Source organism: Canis lupus, chromosome 6 (genome assembly GCF_003254725.2).
Source record: "Canis lupus dingo isolate Sandy chromosome 6, ASM325472v2, whole genome shotgun sequence".
Classification (NCBI taxonomy): Eukaryota; Metazoa; Chordata; class Mammalia; order Carnivora; family Canidae; genus Canis; species Canis lupus.
In genome coordinates this window covers 8,578,259-8,590,376 of record NC_064248.1, presented here as the reverse complement: position 1 = coordinate 8,590,376, position 12,118 = coordinate 8,578,259, and the positions used below count along the sequence as shown (strand labels likewise).

Below are 12,118 nucleotides of genomic sequence, written 5' to 3'. Positions count from 1 at the left end.
TGCTATGACTCTCGTCCTGGCCATTTCTGTATCACCTCATCCCTGCCTAGTACCCTGAGGATGTCCTAGGCTTGTTGGGCAGCCAAGAACAGGGAAAGGGCCACTGCTGTAGCCAAAGGGGCACAAGATGGGGTTTTGGGAGCCCCAGATTCCTTTTTTCTAAAAGATTATATTTATTTATTCATGAGAGACAAGAGAGAGGCAGAGACACAGGCAGAGGGAGAAGCAGGGGCCCTGTGGGGAGCCTGATGTGGGACTCGATCCCAGGACCCTGGGATCACGACCTGAGTCAAAGGCAGACACTCAACCACCGAGCCACCCAGGCACTCTGGGAGCCCCAGATTCTAATCTTGTGGTGAACCAGCTGTGCGCCATGGTGCAATTCAGATTATCTCTGGCCTCACTGTCTTCCCCTAAAGGACAAGGCAGGGCGCTGAGGGGAGCACTTGACGGGATGAGCACTGGGTGTTATTCTGTATGTTGGTAAATTGGACACCAATAAAAAATAAATTTATTATTAAAAAAAAAGTACAAGGCTTGAACCCTTTAAGGGTTCCATGGCCATGGGGACTGGGGTCAAGTTGGCAGAGGTTGACAAGGGGTTCTGGTCAGACCCTTCAGGACTTTCCTCTGCCACTCCCCTGTCCTTAGAGAAAGAAGGAGGGGAAAAGGCAGAAACCAAACTACAGGCCTCAGGTTCTCACTCTCTTGAGACGCCATCCTGGGATGGCCGGGGTGGGGTTAGCAGTGGACTTGGAGGCAAAAGTAGGGGGCTCATGCTGCGCCCTGTAGATGCCACTCAAACTGCCATGTCTTGGGCTTTGCCTACCCTAAGCTCACTATACCAGGAGCAGAAGGGGCTCCCAGTCACCTGGCCCCAGACCTTGGGCAACTCTTCTCCAAAGAAGGAATGGGGTGAGGGCAGGGAGCCAGTGGCCTCCTTGGCTCAAACCCACTCACAGGAGGCAGGGCTTTCTCTGGAGACCAGCCTGAGGGCTCTTGGGGCAAAAGAAGAGGTATGGGAGGAGGACGGGGGGCTGCAGCCTAGGGCAGGGTGGGGCAGTGAGTGGCTTGGTTTAAAGGGCTGGTTCACTGACCTGAACCCTGCCATCACTTGGCACAGACTCCCAATGTGATGGCACCTGGAGCTGTCACCTTGTTAGTAATAAGAATGACACCCTCTTCCTAGGCACTGACTATGCTGTCCAGATTCTTAGTGCCTTATCTCTAATAAATGCCATTTTAGGCACTGTGATGGCCCTTATTTCGGGAAGATGTTTCCAGCTCTCTCGTTCCTCCACCACCCTGCCCTCCTCTTTTGCTTTCTGTTTCATCTTTCTGGCCCATCTTTCCCCTCCTTCTTCCTCCCCTTTCCTCCTTCTCCCCTCTCCTTGGCCTCTTCCACATTCTGCGTGCTGTGGCTCATTGCACTTCTAACCTCGGTCTTCCCCTTGGTAAAATGGAGCCTTACAGATTCTCTGCTCCTGTTCTCTGGTCCCCTTTGTGAGCTTGGCATCAGCTGGTCTGTAGAGCCATGGCCAGCTTTGAGTGGCATCTGAATCTCTTGTGTGCCCTTCCTGGGGACGCAGAGCCACATCCCTTCTCAGGTTACTGGGCTGGGGATGTCTGAGTGGGGCGTGGGCCTCACAGAAGAGCCTAGTGGCCTTCACCTGGCTCCTCCAGGTAGGCACACCTTCTCATGACCACCTGGCCCTTCCTTCCAGCACACCCTGGTTAAATTGCTTGTCAATGAAACACAACATCTTGGGTCCAGTTTGTCTCTGTCCAGCCGTGGCAAGTCCCTCTCACCTCTCACACCCAGCACAAACAGGTCAGAGGCATGGGTGCTCAGTCATCTCCCTCTGCCCTCTCCTCTCCTCCCCATCCTGAGTGCCTTCACCCACATCCTCACCACCACCCTACTGTCATCCTCCCAAGGGAGTGTAAGAAACAAGCACTCAGTGGTTACCCTCCCCCTCCCCATCAACAAGGTCTATGTCTTCCTCTGAGCCTTCCTGGGGGTCACGACTGACTTCTCTCCCCTGGAACCCACTGCTGTGACCACAGGTGCCTAGAAAGAGTCTCTCCCCCTGGACTACCATAACAAATTAGCACAACCTGAGTGGCTTAGAACAACAGAAAAAAATCTTGTCTCATGATTCTGGGGGTCAGAAGTCCAAAATCAAGAAGTCAGCAAGGCCATGATCCGTGTGATGACTCTAGGGGGAGATCTTTCCTCCTGTTTTCTATCTTCTGGGCTTGCTGGCCATCCTTGGGGTTCTGTGGCTTGAATATGCATCCCCTAAGCCCCCTGGCCATCTTCGCTCTATGTGTCTTCACGTTGTCTTACCTGTCTGTGTATGTCTGTTTCTGGGCTCCAAATTTCTGCCAATTTTGTTTTGTTTTGTTTAATCTATTCTATCCATCCCCTCACCCATTTCTCCTCTGGTAACCATCAGTGTATTCTCTGCAGTTAGCGTCTGTTTCTTACTTTGTCCCTCTCTCTCTGTTTTTCCCTTTATTTGTTTTGTTTTTTAGATTCCACATATGAATGAAATCATATGGTATTTGTCTTTCTCTGGCTTATTTCAACTTAGCATTACACTCTTTAGCTCCATTCGTGTTTTGCAAATGGCAAAATTTAATTCTTTTTTATGGCTGAATAATATTCTGTCATATATATCCCATCTTCCTTATCCATTCATCTGTCAATAAGATACTTGAGCCGATTCCATCGTTTGGTATTGTGAATAATGCTGCAATAAACACAGGGGGCATGTATCCCTTTGAATTAGTGTTTTTGTAATTTTGGGGTAAGAACCCAACAGTGTGATTGCTGGATCATAGGGTAGCTCTATTTTTAACCTTTAAGATTTTTTTTATTTATTTTATTTTATTTATTCATAGAGACAGAGAGAGACAGACAGACAGACAGACACACAGGCACCATACAGAGAGCCCGACGTAGGACTCGATCCCGGGTCTCCAGGATCACGTCCTGGGCTGCAGGCGGCGCTAAACTGCTGCACCACTGGGACTGCCCTTATTTTTAACCTTTGAGGAACCTCCATACCGTCTTCCACAGTGGCTGCACCAATTTGCATTCCCACCAACCATGCATAAGGGTTCTTTTTTTCTCCACATCCTCAACAACACCAGCTGTTTCTTCTGGTTTTGGTTTTAGACATTCTGACAGGTGTGGGGTGGTACCTTATTGTAGTTTTGATTTGCTTTTCCCTGATGATAAATGATATTGAGCATCTTTTCATGTACTGTTGGCCATTTATGTGTCTTCTTTGAAAAATGTCTATTCATATCTTCTGCTCATTTTTAAATTGGATTATTTGTTTTTTGGGTATTGAGTTTATATCAATCCTTATATATTTTAGATACTAACTCTTTATCGGAGATGTTGTTTGCAAACAACTTCTCCCATTCCATAGGTTGTCTTTTAGTTTTGTTGATTATTTCCTTCACTGTGCAGAAGCTTTTTTATTTTGATGTAGTCTCTGAATTTCTCCTCTTTATAAGGACACCAGTCATAATGGATAGGGCCCCCCCTAATAACCTCATTTTAACTTGATTACCTCTATAAAGGCCTATCTCCCAATGAGGTCACATCCTGAGGTCCTGTGGGTTAGGAATTTAATATAATTTTTTAAAAATATTTTATTTATTTATTCATGAGAGACACACAGAGAGAGGGAGAGAAAGGCAGAGACACAGGCAGAGGGGGAAGCAGGCTCCATGCAGGGAGCCCAACGTGGGACTCGATCCCGGGACTCCAGGATTATGCCCTGGGCCAAAGGCAGACGCTAAACTGCTGAGATACCTGGGATCCCTCAAAAGAATTTTTTAAGAGGAGCCAGGGGGATGCAATTCAACCCATAGCAATTGCCAAGAATCAAAAGGCTAGGTAGCCATACTGGTTGTCGAGAGTGTGGAAAACAGGCACTGCCACAGATTGGTACAATTCAATAGAAAGTCTTTGAGAAAGAAATAACACAATATCAAAGATGCATGCTCTTTCACCCAGCAATTTCTATTTGTAGGAATTTACCCTATGGATACACTCACATACCCATACAAGTACAAGGATATCCACATTCACCCTAGCAAGTGACAAGACCTGCCTTTGTTGGTTTTCTCTAAGTCCCTTCTGCTCTTGCCCCCTGATTTTAAGGGCTCCTGTGCTAGTGTTGGACCTGCCCTGAAAATCCAGGACAATCTTCCTCTTTGACCTGATTAGTCAACTGATTGGTAACATTATACCTACCAAGTTCCTCTTGCCACGTAATGTAAGATAGTCTTGGATTAGCATCAGAGGGCATAGATCATGAGGACCAAACTTCCACCCACAACACATTTAATGATTTAATGATTTAATTAGCACCAGAGGGGATAGCTCATGGGGAACAAACTTCCACTCACCACACATTTAATTATTTCATTATTTAGTTATTTAATTAAATAAATTATAGTATATCCATACTATAGAGCTCTGTGTAGTTATTCCAAAGAAGGAGACAGCTTAATATGTGCTGCTATGGGTGTTCAAGATAATAAATGAAAATAGCAAGACACAGAGCCATGTGTATGGTGTGCAACCATACATTTTTAAATAAAGGTTTTATTTATTTATTCATGAAAGACACACAGAAAGAGAGGCAGAGACATAGGCAGAAGGAGAAGCAGGTTCCCTGTGAGGAGCCCAGTGCTGGACTTGATTCCTGGATCCCGGAATCACAACTTTTTTTTTTTTTTAAAGATTTTATTTATTTATTCATGAGAGACAGAGAGAGAGAGAGAGAGAGAGAGAGGCACAGACACAGGCAGAGAGTGAAGCAGGCTCCATGCAGGGAGCCCGATGTGGGACTCGATCCTGGGACTCCAGGATCATGCCCTGGCTCGAAGGCAGGCACTAAACCACTGAGCCACCCAGGTGTCCCAACTATACATTTTTTAAGTGCTTGTAGATGTATATAATATCTGAAAGCCTTCACAAGAAACTAGTAATAGTAGCTGATTTAGAGAAGGATAATTTGGATGTAAGGTAGGAGAAAGTCTTATTTTCTAAGTTTTGTATTATGTGCATACATTGATTATTCCAAAACCAAACCCCATCTTCTCCTCCTTTTCCTCTTGCTATTTTTTCTTTTTCTTTCTTTCTTTCTTTCTTTCTTTCTTTCTTTCTTTCTTTCTTTCTTTCTTTCCTTCTTTCTTCCTTCCTTCCTTCCTTCCTTCCTTCCTTCCTTCCTTCCTTCCTTCCTTCCTTCCTTTCTTTCTTTCTTTCTTTCTTTCTTTCTTTCTTTCTTTCTTTCTTTCTCAGCATAGGAAGATAATCTTTACTATATTTTAAATAAAAATGGAGCAGGGGCACCTGGGTGGCTCAGTTGGTTAAACGTCCAACTCTTGATTTTGGCTCAGGTCATGATTTAACGGTTGTGAGACTGAACCCTGCTTCAGGCTCTGTACTGGGCATGGAGTCAGCTTGAGATTTTCTCTATCCCTCTCTTTCTATCCCTCCTCTTATTTTTCTCTCCGTCTCCCTCTCTAAAAAAGATTTTTTTAATTAAAAAGTAAAAGCACAGATAGCAAGTTTCTGAGGCATTTTTTATTATTATTCTTTTAAAATCAACCTTCAATAACAATAATCAAAAGCAAGCCTTAACTACACAGATTATTTTGATCATTATGGTAATTGTCAAGGGCACAGAAGCCAGCAGCATGAAGTAAAATATGGGTAATGGCTGTGAGAATTTTAGACATGCCCAAAATGTAGATCACTGCATGAAATTCTATCCTTGTATTTTCTCAACATTCCTCTTAAATATGGAACAATTATTGTATCTTTTTTTTTAAAAGATTTTATTTATTTATTAATGAGAGACACACAGAGAAAGACAGAGACAGGCAGAGAGAGAGGTAGGCTCCCTACAGGAAGGCCTGATGTGGATATTGATCTTGGGACCCCAGGATTACACTTTGAGCCAAAGGCATATGCTCAACCACTGAACCATCCAGACATGCCTACAATTATTGTTTCTTTGCCAAATGTCGAACATGCACATAGAATTCTGACAAGAATATTATGCTAATATTGTCAGTACTAATACCAAGCCCTTCTTTCTCCCCAAAATGCAATGAATCATGGTTCCACTCCCTGTATGTGTTAGTATTAGTGATAATACATACAATTAATTTTGTTTTCCAGGTCAAATAAGCAGATTGACTTCATATTTTGTGACCAGCTATGTACTCTAATTTTTATCTTTTATTATCTTAATAAATTTAACTATATTTCATAAGCCCTGAGATGTTTGTTAACCTGCTAATGATTGTATACTTTTATTTTATTTTACTTATTTATTTTTAAGTAGGCTCCATGCCCAGCATGGAGCTGAATGTGGGTCTTGAACTCATGACCCTGACATCAAGGCCTGAGCTGAGATCAAGAGTCAGATGCTCAGGGGGATCCCTGGGTGGCTCAGTGGTTTAGTGCCTGCCTTCAGCCCGGGTGTGATCCTGGAGACCTGGGATCAAGTCCCACATCAGGCTCCTACATGGAGCCTGCTTCTCTCACTGCCTGTGTCTCTGCCTCTGTGTGTGTGTGTCTCTCATGAATAAATATAATCTTAAAAAAAAAAAAGAGTTAGATGCTCAACTAACTGAGCCACCCAGACCCCCTGGTTGCATACTTCTAACTTATAGTCTACTTATTCTACTCAATTTGAACTCATGTAATAACTGTTTAAATTATTTACAGATGAGGAGTGCCTGGTAGCTCAGTTGGTTAAGCATCTGACTCTTGATCTTGGCTTAGGTCATGATCTCTGGTTGTGAGACTGGGCTCGAGTCTGGCTCCATACTCAGCAGGGAGTCCGTTTGGGATTCTCTCTCTCCCTCTCCCTCTACCCCTCACCCATTAAAATAATAAATTAATATTTAAAAAATTATTTACAGATGGTTATAATTAAAACAATGACAAAATTTACTACTTCCTTGGCTAGGCTGCTATTAATGCCTTTAATTAAGAGTTACATATTTTACGCATTTTTTTTACTTGCTAGCAGCAACTTTTAAAATGACATCTATAATTCTCTGTGAGCAATAAGTGATTTTCATTTTGCTTACTTCTATACAGATACTCAGATTCACTTTTTTCTTACTGTAAGGCAACTCTTCCCCAAATATGTTAGCTGTCCAGCTAACAAGTGCTAAAAGATACTCAGAATTTGAGCAGTACACTGGTAACTATAGTGCTAAGAGAGAAATATGGTCATAATAGGAACTCAAGAAATGAACTCTACATGAAATGAGTGAATTGTAAGGCAATTATTAGAGCCATGTACTTTTAATCACATAATTTTGTTTAACTAGGGAATTCAGGTTCTCAGATTTATTATTTTTTAAAAGACTTTATTATTTATTCATGAGAGATACACAGAGAGAGGCAGACACAGGTAGGAGAAGCAGGCTCCTCAAGAGGAGTCCGATGTGGGACTTGATCCCAACCTGGAATCATGCCCTGAGTCAAAAGCAGATGCTCAACCACTGAGCCACCCAGGTGCCCCAGGTTCCTGGATTTAATTTGCCCTCAAGTGTAAATTCAAGAATTTGAAATTTTAAAAATCTCTAGCTGAAAGGGAATTTTATCATTTGAATGGATTTCCCCATCTCCATAGGTACACGTTAGCAAAAAGCTGGTGAAAATAGGACATTGTATTTTTATGTTGTGCCACATTTCTGTATTCATTTTTGACCAACATAAAATTTTTCTTTTTAAAATGATGTCACATAGAATATGAGATAATCTGCCATTTTGCTATGAGATTATTGATAACATTGAAGCGTTTCTTGCATGTTTGTCATCTAGCACATTAAGTAACCATTATCCTTTTTAGAAAGGATACAGTGACAAATTTTTAAGTTAATGGCTTTGGCTGAACACTGTTAGTCTGTCACAGGACAATAGCAGTGGTGAAAACATTGACTATACAGTTCATGGCTGGGTTCTCCCATTTTACAGTACAGATTCCATCAGATGCGCATGATCAAAACATGAGCTGGCTGTGTGAAAGCCATATGCACTCCTCTGAGCCACTGCACAATGGTCACGATATATTTATAGGCTTTTCCCAACTTAACCAAATGTGTTTAGGATTGCTCCATTATGCCTGCAGTCCATTGGTTGATATTGTTTTGGTTAGTATCTTCACCACCCAAGACCCTGTCTATATACTCTTCAACGATATAGTTGGCTTTGTCAGCTTTGAAGCCAACCTGTCACAGTGGCGGTGGCACTCCTCCATGTGTGGAGCAGAGCTTTCTCTCTCTCTCTCTCTTTTTAAAGAATTTATGTGGAGGATCCCTGGGTGGCTCAGCGGTTTGGTGTCTGCCTTCAGCCCAGGGCGTGGTCCTGGAGCCTGGGATCGAGTCCCGCATCGGGCTCCCTGCATGGAGCCTGCTTCTGCTTCTCTCTCTCTATCATGAAAAAATAAATAACATCTTTTTTAAAAATAAAGATTTTATGTATTTAATTGTGATAGAGCACACAAGCACAAGCACCAGCAAAGGGAGAGAGAAGGGGAGAAGCAGATTCTCTGTTGAGCAGGGAGTCTGACATGGGGCTCCATCCCAGGACCCCAGGATCATGATCTGAGCTGAAGGCAGATGCTTAACCAACTGAGCCACTCAGGAGTCCCTTCTCTTTTTTTTTTTTTTTTTTTTTTTTTGAGATTTTATCCATTTATTCATGAGAGACACACAGAGAGAGAGAGAGAGAGAGAGAGAGAGAGAGAGAGAGAGAGAGAGAGGCAGAGACACAGGCAGAGGGAGAAGCAGGCTCCACGCAGGAAGCCCGACCTGGGACTCGATTCCGGGTCCCCAGGATCACGCCCCAGGTGGAAGGCGGCGCCAAACCGCTAAGCCACAGGGGCGGCCGGTTTTTGTTTTTTTAAAGGATAATTCCTTCTGCGAGTTCTGAGACATCTCAGTGTAGAGCTGTATTTCCTAGGACTGAAGCAGGATCTTTCTCCTGAGTTCTCTGTCCCATTCCCTGAGAATTACAAGTTTTCCAATTTGGCTGGTGGGAACAGCATTGTTTCCGTCCCTATGTGAGAGCCAGGTCTCATTCCTTCTAATCTTTCCCAGTGGGACTACCTGGATCTTGGGTAGTTGCTTCATAAGCACATTCTGATCAGTACAGCTCTTGATGGATATCCAGGGGCCCCTTTGTGTAAGTCTGCCTCCCCAGTAATCTGTCCTGTGAACTCCAGCTGCCTTAGTCTCTCAAGATGCTGATTGGCATCCCCTCAACCCAATAGAGCTGCTGGGCTCCAGCTGTGTTCTCCCTCGGGGCAATCTGCCTGGAAGTCTTCACAAGTCCATAAGATAGGGCCATCACAGGGCTCACTTTGTTTGTTTCCTTGTTTATCTCTCAGGAACCACTGTCCTTTGTTGTCTGATTTCCAGTGTATTGATGATCATCATTTCATATCTTTGTATGGTGATATGGTTATCTGGGGACTGGATATTGTTTCAGGTAGGAGGGTGAGTCTGATCGCTGATATTCCATCTTGGCCAGAAGCATAGGTACAATGGTTTGATAAGGGTCTTTGATTAGTGTTTAATCTATTTTATATACTTGGCCAATTAAATCACTTTAAACATTTTAAGTTACATTTATAAAATTAATACACTTCCTATTGAAAGACTTCAGTTATTTGATTAATAAATAAAATCTTTCCAAGGACTAAAGAAATTCCATAAATCTAATACATTAAATGTAGATTTTTTAAAACTTCCCCCAATTTTTAAGTCTAATACATTATAAATACCTATGTGGTGGATCTTAAGTTCTCGTAAGTGTTCTCATACTGTTTACAATCCTAGCATGATTTTATTTTTTTAAAGATTATTTATTTACTTATTTGAGAGAAAGCAAGAGAGAGTGAGAGAGCACAAGCAGGCGGGAGAGGCAGACTCCTCTCCATCCCATGGGGCTCGATCCCAGTACCTTGGGCTCATGACCTGCGCTGAAGGCAGATGCCTAACTGACTGAGCCACCCAGATGGTCCTCAATTATATATTTTAAATTGAAACTACAAAGTTGGCACATTAGGCCAAATTCTCTTGAACATTACAAATATCTTAAATCCCAAGTGCTAAGAGATTATTTGATACAAAGGGTTTAAATTTCTTAAAGATGATTAGAGTGAGTATATCTATTCCTAGCCTTAAATGAAACTCTTTCCCATATTAGTTAGGATATTTTTGTATCTGCTATAACAAGTATGTTCCAAGGGTATAATTGCTCAACCACAAAAAGTTTTTTTTTTTCCTTTGGCTCATATAATATTACCAGGCAGACATTCCTGGTAGGCAAGTAGCTTTCCTTCATATGGTTATTTGGGGACCTAGCTTCCTTCTTCCTGAGACTTCTCTATTCATTCTCTTGTGCCTCCTTGTCATCTGCCTCCAGCTGGCAGAACAATGAGGACCACCAGGGGGAGTTTCTGGGCTGGCCTGGAAGAGGCATGTTCAGTTGTGCTCAGGTTCCATTGGAAGGGACTTAGTCTTATGTAAATACTTTCTTGATATCTGACTCCTGACTGGGCAGGAGCTCCTTTCCTACCTGCACAAATCAACCTCTCAAAATCTTCAAGATTTATCCCTGAAGCCCCGGCTTTCTGCAATCACCTTTGTGTGAACTAGGTCCTGACACTTGATTTCTAAATCCTGAAACAACCAAGGTAGCCCTTTCCAGAGGAGGTGGGGCTGAGGGTAAGGGGAATCACAGGGGTTTTGAGAGAATGAAGGAGTCCCAAAATGGGAAGAAAAGTTATAGCTCCAGGGGACTAACTTCACTTTATCTCTTTCAGATCTCCGAGAGGACAGGGCTATATGGGATGGAGGAGGGTGTTTGTCCCAGGAGAACCTGCAGGACCCTCAGTGCCAACAGATACAAGTCTTCTATGATACAGGTGAGGCACAGCAGCTCTGGAGATCTGGGAGGGGGCACATTTCTGCTAAAGGAATGGAACAGCCCTCAAAGGCCCAAAAATTCCCTAGATTTTACAGTCTATGACCATATGGCTTCTAGGGCCTTATAAAGATTCTTAAGGGTAGATGGGAAGCAGCCAGAGTCTACGGAAAGGGGATAAAGTATGGCCCAACTCAAACACTCTAGAGGAGAGGAAAAGTGAACAGAATGTATGTACCAGCAACAAATATTTTAAGTTCATTTAAACAATTGATTCTGACACAGAATTTCTCTGAAAAAAGAGGAAAAAAAAGGGCCCATTTAAAGGCAAAGACCCACCTAGACACCTAAGGGACTAGAATATTTTCACAATCACTGATTAAGGTGAAAAAATGTGACAACTTTTACAGGACCTGGAGAGAAAGAATCATATTCTACTGAAAGTAAAAAAGCTGTGGCGATCGTTGAAAATACAGGGGAATCTGTAGGAATATTAAATCACAACATGGCAGTGTGGATGCCTAGAAGACCTGAAAGGACTCAAACATTTGGGAGACCTCAAACATACCATGTCTCAGGTCACTTGGTGCCTCACTCTATATTAAAAAGACACATCGAAGATACTACTTACAATGCCAAAAACACACCACCTGTGAGAGAGGGAAACAATTGGCAAGGAGAGTCCACTGGCTCCAAGACAAACTCAATAAATATTTCAGGCAAGTATATATCAACAGTGTCTCAAACTGGGACCATGTCAGAAACTTCTCCAGTTGTGACCACATCAATATCTTTTCCAGATGGGAACACATCAACAGCATTTCCAGACACCAGCACATCAACAGGATCTCTAGACATGAGCACATCAACAGCTTCCCCAGTCATGAGCACATCAACGGGGTCTCCAGACACCAGCACATCAGCAACATCTCCAGATGTGACCACATCAGCATCTCCAGACATGACCACATCAACAGCCTGGCCAGATGCAAGCACATCAACAGCTTCCCCAGTCATGACCACATCAACTGCATCTCCAGACACGAGCTCATCAACAGTTTCTCCAGACAGCACCACATCCACTGCTTCTCCAGATGCCACCACATCAACAATTTCTCCAGTCGCGAGCACATC

General features: G+C 43.0%; 1 pseudogene; it reads right to left on the bottom strand.

The window, feature by feature from the left end:
- Positions 1 to 7,961: 7,961 nt before the first annotated feature.
- Positions 7,962 to 8,312, bottom strand: LOC125755200 (dynein light chain Tctex-type 3-like; annotated as a pseudogene).
- Positions 8,313 to 12,118: the final 3,806 nt, after the last annotated feature.